The sequence below is a fragment of the Ictalurus punctatus genome, chromosome 2 (genome assembly GCF_001660625.3).
Source record: "Ictalurus punctatus breed USDA103 chromosome 2, Coco_2.0, whole genome shotgun sequence".
Classification (NCBI taxonomy): Eukaryota; Metazoa; Chordata; class Actinopteri; order Siluriformes; family Ictaluridae; genus Ictalurus; species Ictalurus punctatus.
The window spans coordinates 11,482,175-11,490,523 of NC_030417.2; positions in this window are offsets into that span (position 1 = coordinate 11,482,175).

The window sequence follows — 8,349 nt, forward strand, 5'->3', positions numbered from 1 at the left end:
TGCATCTGTCCTACCTTGATTACGAGGAAAACGTGACAATATTTCACATGTGCTAACTGTCTGCACCATGTTCTGAGCACTGAAATCAGTAATTACTCTGTCACTTATGCTGATATGATTGACAATATGTGGCATGGGAGATCCTCATAATCAGTTTACCACTAGAGGTTTCTGCATAAACATGGTCAGGAGTAGTTTTAAAAACAGTGCCTTCAGAAATCCATTCACACCCAGGGATTATTTCCCCTTTTTGTTGCAATGTCAAATTTAAGTATATTAGTATTAGTATGCTGCTTTTGAACCAATTCGCTATGGAAATAAAAAAATATATATATACAGTAATAAATAAAGTATTTAGATGTTCTCAGTTATTAAAAAATAAAAATAAAAAAATTAAAAATATAAAAACTGCTTAATTGATAAGTATTCACCCTGTTGTGGTGAACTGTCTATTTGCAGCAATTACAGATTTGAGCTGACTTGGAAAATGTTGGTGTATAACAATTTTCAGGTCTCAATTGGATTTAAGTCTGGTCTTTACTTGGCTATTCCAAAACACAAACCTTTTTTTAAAAAAGATATTTCTATGTAGTTTTTGCCCTGTGCTTTGGCTTATTGTCCTGTTGGAACATATATTTTCACCCTAAATGCAGATGTCTTTCTGCCTGGAACTGGTTCTTCTCAACAATTTGCTTGTATTTGGCTCCATCCATGTGGAATGATTTCATCTGCCATTTTAGCTGTGAGACCTATCAAAGAGATATTTATTGTACACACATAAAATTGAGCAAAAAATGGATTTCAAAATAATCACAAGTGTATTCTATGAATATAAATTTCCTTTATGGAATGAATAAAAGTGCCATATTTTTATTTTTAAAATTTCATTAACCTTCATTCACTTTGGAGCTCCTCCACAGCGGTGCTGAATCCAACATGCTGTCATGTTAATCAAAGTGGCCTTTACACCGGACAGTGGCATAAAAATAAGAATATTTTGTGCAGCATTGTAGTGGTGTGACTCCATCACACACCTCCTACTCATAGCCCTGAGCCATCTGGACACCAGGAAGGGAAATTATAATAAAATGCTGTTTGTTCACTACAGTTCAGCATTAAACACTAAAATTCCCTTCAAACCCACCACCAAGTTGGAGGACCTGGAGCCTGTCCCTGTGTCAGTGGATCTCCAAATTCCTGACAGGCAGACCAAAAGCAGTACGGGTGGGCAGACATCTCACCCTCCCTAACCTTCAGCACTTTCTGACGAAATTGTTGTCGTGGGCCTGATATCTCATAATGTCAGATCAAGCCTAAAAAAGCCTAATAACCCATTAGTAATGAACTTGAAGTTCCATTAGTAGGGTTGCCAGGTTCTGCATATAATGTCAGAGATATTACAGATATACACTACAAATCAAAAATGCAAAAAAAAAAAAAAATGTATATCTATGTTTGCGTATTCAAGAACATATTCTAGTTTCAAATCTTGTAGTGCGGTTTTGCCTGGCAACTATCTTCATTGTCACGATTCAAAGTACAAACGGAAACAAGCGCAGATTCTTCAACATTTAATAACAAACAAACAAACATAAGAAACACTACAACAAGGAAACAAAACACTGTGGCAAAGACAAAATAGGGCAGTATAGATAAAGGTATCGTGAGACAAAGAGTGCATTGCAACCTGTGACTATATACAAGAGTGCTAATTATCAGGTACATGAATCAGGTGCAGGTGGTCATGTGGCAATCAGGGCGTTTACATGGACAACAATAATCCACTCTTAACCCGATTAAGACCATACTTTGATTAAGAAACTACCATGTAAACAACAATTTTTAATTACCTTAATCTAATTAAGGTCATACTCGAAGTAAGCAATAATTGAATTAAGACAGGTGGAGTACTCCTGTTTTAGTCGCACTATGGACGTGTATTACAGACATGTAAACACCTTAATCACATTATGTCGTGTGAGAGTTTTCACCGCATTTGTGACAGGACACGATCACACATGGCAGTTTTATGTTTTACGGCGAACAAGAGAGTTTGGCTGCATCCCAAATCGCATACTTGCCTACTACAGGCCTGTAGTGGGGAAACATACATGTATCTCGGCTACTATATAGACGGTAAGTACGCGGTTTGGGACGTAGCCCATGGCTTCAAGCAGTTGTCTATTAGCATGTATAGCATAACAAATAATTAACTGCACTTAAAGCGTTCGTAAAAAAATTAAATAAAAACACCCAAAACTGTATACGGTACCATAACTAAGGCGAACTGTATGTTGATACGTGAAATTCTGGAGGGACGTCGGACGGCGTGGCGCGGTGATGTAATGACGTGGGTTGTTAATCTAATTATGTTATAAAACATGTAAAACGGGAACATGACAGGAGTATTCTAAAAGCGACTCATGTAAATACCTTAATCACATTATTATCTTACTCAGAGTAAGGTCAATATTTAGATTACTGCTGTCCATGTAAACGTAGTCATTGAAGCAGTGGCTGTTGGGTACTGTAGTTCAGAGTTCCCTTACTGATTTCATGACACTCATGAGCTTCAGCAAGCTGTTTTTCATTATTAAGGTTAAAGTAAAATGTTTATTATTTATTTATTTTCTCTCAATTTTCTCCCTAATTTAGTCTTTGGCAATTCCCACCGACCAGTAAGCTCTCCCCTATCATACAGCAGACAGTATGCTCCTCCCACTCAGATTTTTCAGTCTTGCTCTCTTGGCCATGGATGGCTGTGTCATGTGGTGAACACTTTTCTGTTGCACCATTTGGGAGCCTAAGGTAAAAACTTTAGTGCCTGAAGCAGGCAAGCTTTCTTAAAATACAAAATAAAACAAAATCCTATACTCCACCTATTTTTATGTTTGTATTCATATTTGTGTAGGACATATTATCAGTTCAATAAGGTATTTGAATGAATAATGTATTTGCATTCATTTACACCCCTCCTGGGGTGGTTAAATGGGCTGAATTTGATCATTTCTAACTTGCTTTCGAAACAAAATACCCTAAACAAAATGTACATCTCTGAATTCATCACCTTTGCTCTACACTTAAAATATTTATATCATATTCTATTGAAACATGATACACCATTTGTCAAAAGTGACCAAAAAACATTTTTCAATTCAATTCAATTCAGTTTTATTTCTATAGCTCTTTGCACAATGGACATTGTCACAAAGAAGCTTTACAGAAATAAATGTCTGTAAAGTGATGTCATTTTTCGTGACGTTTGGATATTTGAGTGACAAACTATTGTATTTCCATTGCTTTAAGCCTTTACTTTCCCTAGTGACAGCCTTAAAAAGGTGTTTATTTGTAGTATATTTATAATCCTGGTGTAATGGATCCCAGGTGGGATAGAGATACAAGTGAAAACAATCTTTATTAAACACTAACAAACAGCCAGAAGGCACGAAAAGAAACAAATACTAGAAAAAACTATAACAAAGGACTAGGTTTGGGCAGGGGATTCCCATGATGAATGTGACACCTGTAACATCTCAATAAACCAAATTTCAATAACATAATTTTAAAAAAATATTATCCAAATCCATCATCAATAAATTTTAAAATTGTATGAGAACAGTAGACTCAAAATTGACTACACTGTAAGCAGTTGGCCTGAGCAACACTCAACAATAACAACAATAGCAGGGTTTAGAAAATCTTCAATATTTTTCAAATTCATAACCAATTTTTCTAAATTTCAAATGAACATACTAAGTATAAATCACAGTAAGAAACATCACTAAAATATAAGTAATATTTTATAATTTTATAGTTTTTTTTTGTAGTAGAAGCATAATACAAGATTTAAAAACAACAGAAAAAAACAATAATGACAACAACAATAGATTGATCCCAGGAGATCAGCAATTTCAAATATACTAAAATCAGCCAGTCTGGCTATGAGTATATGGACTAAGTATACTTTTTCTGCCATTAATGTATACACAATAATCAATAATGACAAAGAAAAAACTATTTTTTAAAAATCTGACAGCAAATTACAGCTTCTTTGTGGATAAGTCTCTACAAGCAGTGCATACCAGGATTTGGGCAGATTCTCCCATTCTTCCTGGCAGATTCTCTCAAGCTCAATCTGATTGGATGTGGAGCATCTGTGAGCTGCCATCTTCGGCTCTCTCCACAGATGTTCTATTGGCCTCAAGTCTTTGCTTTGGCTGGGCCCCTCAAGGACATTCAGAGACTTGCCCAAAACCACTTCAGTGTTGTATTGGCTATAGGCTTCAGCTCCTTGTCATGCTGAAAGATAAACCTTCACCCAGGTCCAAGGTTGTGTGCACTCTGGTGAAGATTTTCTTCAAGGACCTCTCTGTATTTGTCTGCATTCATCCTTACCTCAATTCTGACCAGTTTTCCTGTCCGTGCTACTGAGAAGCACAACCTAGCATGATGCTGCCACCACCATGCTTCATGGTAGAGATGGTATTAGTCTGGTTTTGCCAGACGTAGTACTTGGAGTTCCCAAAACTGGTCCCAAAGAGTTCAACATTGTCTCGTCAGACCCAAAAATCATTTTCCTCATGCTACCGGAGTCAACTCAGGAGTGAATTCCATCTAGCCACTCTACCATAGAGTAGAATAATGGAAAATTTCTGAGATGGTTGTTCTTTGGCAGGTTTTCACCTTTTTTTGGAGGACTTCTGAAGCTCTTTTGGACTGTTGGATTCTTGGTCACCTTCCTGACCAAAGCTCTTCTAGTCCAGTTAATGATGGACCCCATTGTGATCATTCAAAGCTTTAAAAATGGTCTTATAGTCTTGCCCAGGTGTATGTCTTATATTTAATAGCTGAGTTCTACAGAGATTTCCTTGGAATTTATGGCTTGCTTTTTGGTTTGACATGTAGTGTGAATTGTAGAACATTATACACACAGGTGTGTGCATTTCTAAATGATGTTCAATTAATTGATTTTTTTTATTTTATTTTAAATAAAATAAAATTAAATTAAACTAAATACTTTCTGAACCTACTTTATATACTTTAGTACTTTGTCAGATAAGTTAGTATAAACACAAATTGGATATTCCTATGTCAACTTCTATGGGATTTGTCAAGCAAAAAGTCTTCAAACAATTCACAGGACATTAACCTGTACTGTATTTTAGGCACATTAACAACACATTTGGAATCTTTCCACTTTTCAACCATAAAAGCCTGCTTATCATCAGCCTAATAATAACTATTGTATTTCTGCATGTAACTGTTAAAATTTGTCAACATGCAAATTTATTAATAAAGACATTAGAAAAACAGGCCCTAAAAGGATCCAGTTTTATCACTCACCACTCCCCATGCTTCACTGCAGGAGTTGTTTACTGTCTCTCCTGCAAGAAATGTAATCAGCTGTACATCAACAAACATCATTCTGTTGAGCTCATTTGTGCCGTTAGAAAACTTCTGTTTCCCAGTGGTGAGATAACTCAACAGCAATGAACATAACAATAATGACATCTCTTTTTGCATTACTTTCTGAGTAATAAAATGAGGAAGCTTAAGGATAGATATATTGCTATGGGAGCAATGATTGCTAATGAACAAAATGACAAACTGAGGACAAAGAAGTGTTTATGCCAAACAGACCCACTGATCTAGAAGGTTTTTGTTGAAGGAAATGCTCCCTCTTTGACGGGTATAGATTGTGGGGGTTAGCCAAATTTTTACTATAGAAGATATCAAAAAGGTACAAATGGCTGCGATATATCTGAGCAAGGCAAAACAAATCTCAGCCTCTCTAAAAATGTGCAAAGATTAATGGAGAAAACCTCCCATACCTAATCATATGTCAGTGATGGTACAGGTACCAAACCAAAGTTGAATGCAGGAAATTTCAGTGGAAACTTGAATATCTAATTTCCACTTTTTATGTCTAGCTTTGTGTAATTATATGTACAGTAGCATTAGTTTATTAATAATTTAGCCAGGGCAATTAGACTGAATTGTCATATTGGCATAAACATTTCTGATGTTAGAACGTCATGGTACCCATGTGTATAAGATTTACCTTTAATTAGCGTTAAGGTCGAGGGTAGGTTTAGTCCAGGCATAGCTATATTTAGCTACAGTTTTACACATTTAATTCAGGAAGACTGCAGTGTGTGTGTGTGTGTGTGTGTGTGTGTGTGTGCGCGTGTGTGCAAGTGTGTGTGCACGTGTGTGTGTGTGTGTGTGCATGTATGTGTGTGTTCGTGTTCCTCTCTTTTGTACTGGCCTCACTCCAAGGGTTCCTATCCCACAGTCAGTGGGACTGATTAAGCATGACTAAATAAGGAAGCCCAGTGTTTTCAGAGGAACTAGGACACACAGTGTAATAGAACTAATGTGCAAGCAAGACTAAGAAGAAAGTCAACATGCTCGAAAGAATGACAGTTTAGTTTTGATAAGTCTATGGGAAATACAAGTAGATAAGAATATTAATATTTTTTCTCTTAAGTTTTTTTTTCTTTTCAGTGCAAACAGTTTCTACAGATCCAGACAAGACTGAAAACCAGGAACAGACCAAGATGAAACCACTTGAAAAAAGTATTTCATACACGTCTTACTAAGAATTGTAACATACTGTTTTTTCCCCCCATATGGCCTCTTTTTTCCTTTTTTCCATTCATATATTTGTGGATAGTTCATAGTGCTAGAACTAGGTCCTCTTTTCAAAAATGTTAAGGTGCTCAAAGTTTAATGACATGATTGCAATAATCTGTATAGTCCTAAAACATTTCTTACATGTTAAATTTGTCCCTTTAAAAAAGTTTATCCTTTTTAACGGCATGATTTTTCAAGTATGGTTAAATGTCTATAAAAATGATAGATACTACATGTGAACTGTAAGCTTCAAGACATGAGGAGTGTTCTTTACTTTAGCTTGATATTTATCATTACTGAGATGTGTAGTGCCACCAGGGGGCGGTGTAGAACCGCCATGATGCTACAATGTCCTATTAGCTCTCTGTTTCAAGTTCATATTTTAGAGTAGTGTTCATCAACCCTGTTCCTGGAGATCTACCTTCCTGAAAACTATAATCGTACCCACCTAACCATCTAATCATTGAATTAAAAAGTTCTTGATCAACTAAAACAGTATGTTAGATTTTGGTTGGAGAGGAAACCTGCAGGAAGGTAGATCTCCAGAAAGAGGGTTGGTGACCACTGCTTTAGAGTTACATGAAATTAGCTGCATAGCATATGCTTGTTTGGGTTCAAGTGTGTAAATGATGTAGGGAAATAAGTGATTTCAGTTTTATATTTTTAAATATATATCATTTTTTAGTTTTCATAATTTTTTTTTTGGACAATTCTTCACTACAAAATAGTACATCTACTTTAATAATAATCGAATTGTAGAGCAATTGGTAGCAAAAAATAAAGTCAAGGCAACTCATTAGGATCTCCATCTTTGGATGGGACTTACATGCAAGCAGGCAAATCTTTAATTTATAGAACATGAAAAATATCTATCCATCAATTTGGAGTTAGTAAAAAAAATCAAAAAAAAAAAAAATCATGACATCATGTAGGTACCCCCACATTAAGGATGCCATATTACTCATAATTTGAACTCTACTGTTGCTCCAGCACCTGAATAATATGAAAGTATTATTTATTTATTTATTTTTTGAGCAAAACTGAACTGCTGTTCATGCCAGGTGATTCAACCTTGGGGTAACCATGGACAATTAACTGTCGTTTTCCTCTCACATCGCTAATATGACACGCTTATGTCAATTTCGCCTTTACAGCATCAGAAGGATTTGTCAATTTCTGTCCACACAGGCCACTCACGTGCTGGTTCAGTCTCTCGTCATTTTGAGACTGGACTACCGCAACACACTCCTGACAGGCCTGCCTTTGAGCACCATTCAACTTCTGCAGTTGATCCAGAATGCAACTGTGCGACTGGTTTCCGACCTTCATAAGTTCTCCCACACCACCCCATTGCTATGTACCTCCACTGGCTTCCTGTAGCTGCTGCATCAGATTTCAAACACTGATCACACGCCGCACTGCACCACACTCCCTCCGATCCTGTAGCACTGCTCGACTGGACCCACCATCTCTCAGGGTACAAGGAAGGCATGCATCAATGTTGTTCTCTGGTGGTGGAATGAACTTTCCCTAGATGCCCAAACAACTGGCATTCTTCAAACGACGTCTAAAGTCTTAAAAGACTTAGAAGTACTTAAATTAGCACTTTTAAAAAAGTGTTGTCTGTGTGCTTTTCTTACTATATTACCTCTCCAAAAGGGTTTTTAGACTGATGGTACTCTTAATCTGTGACCTAGTGAACAAGTATGAGGA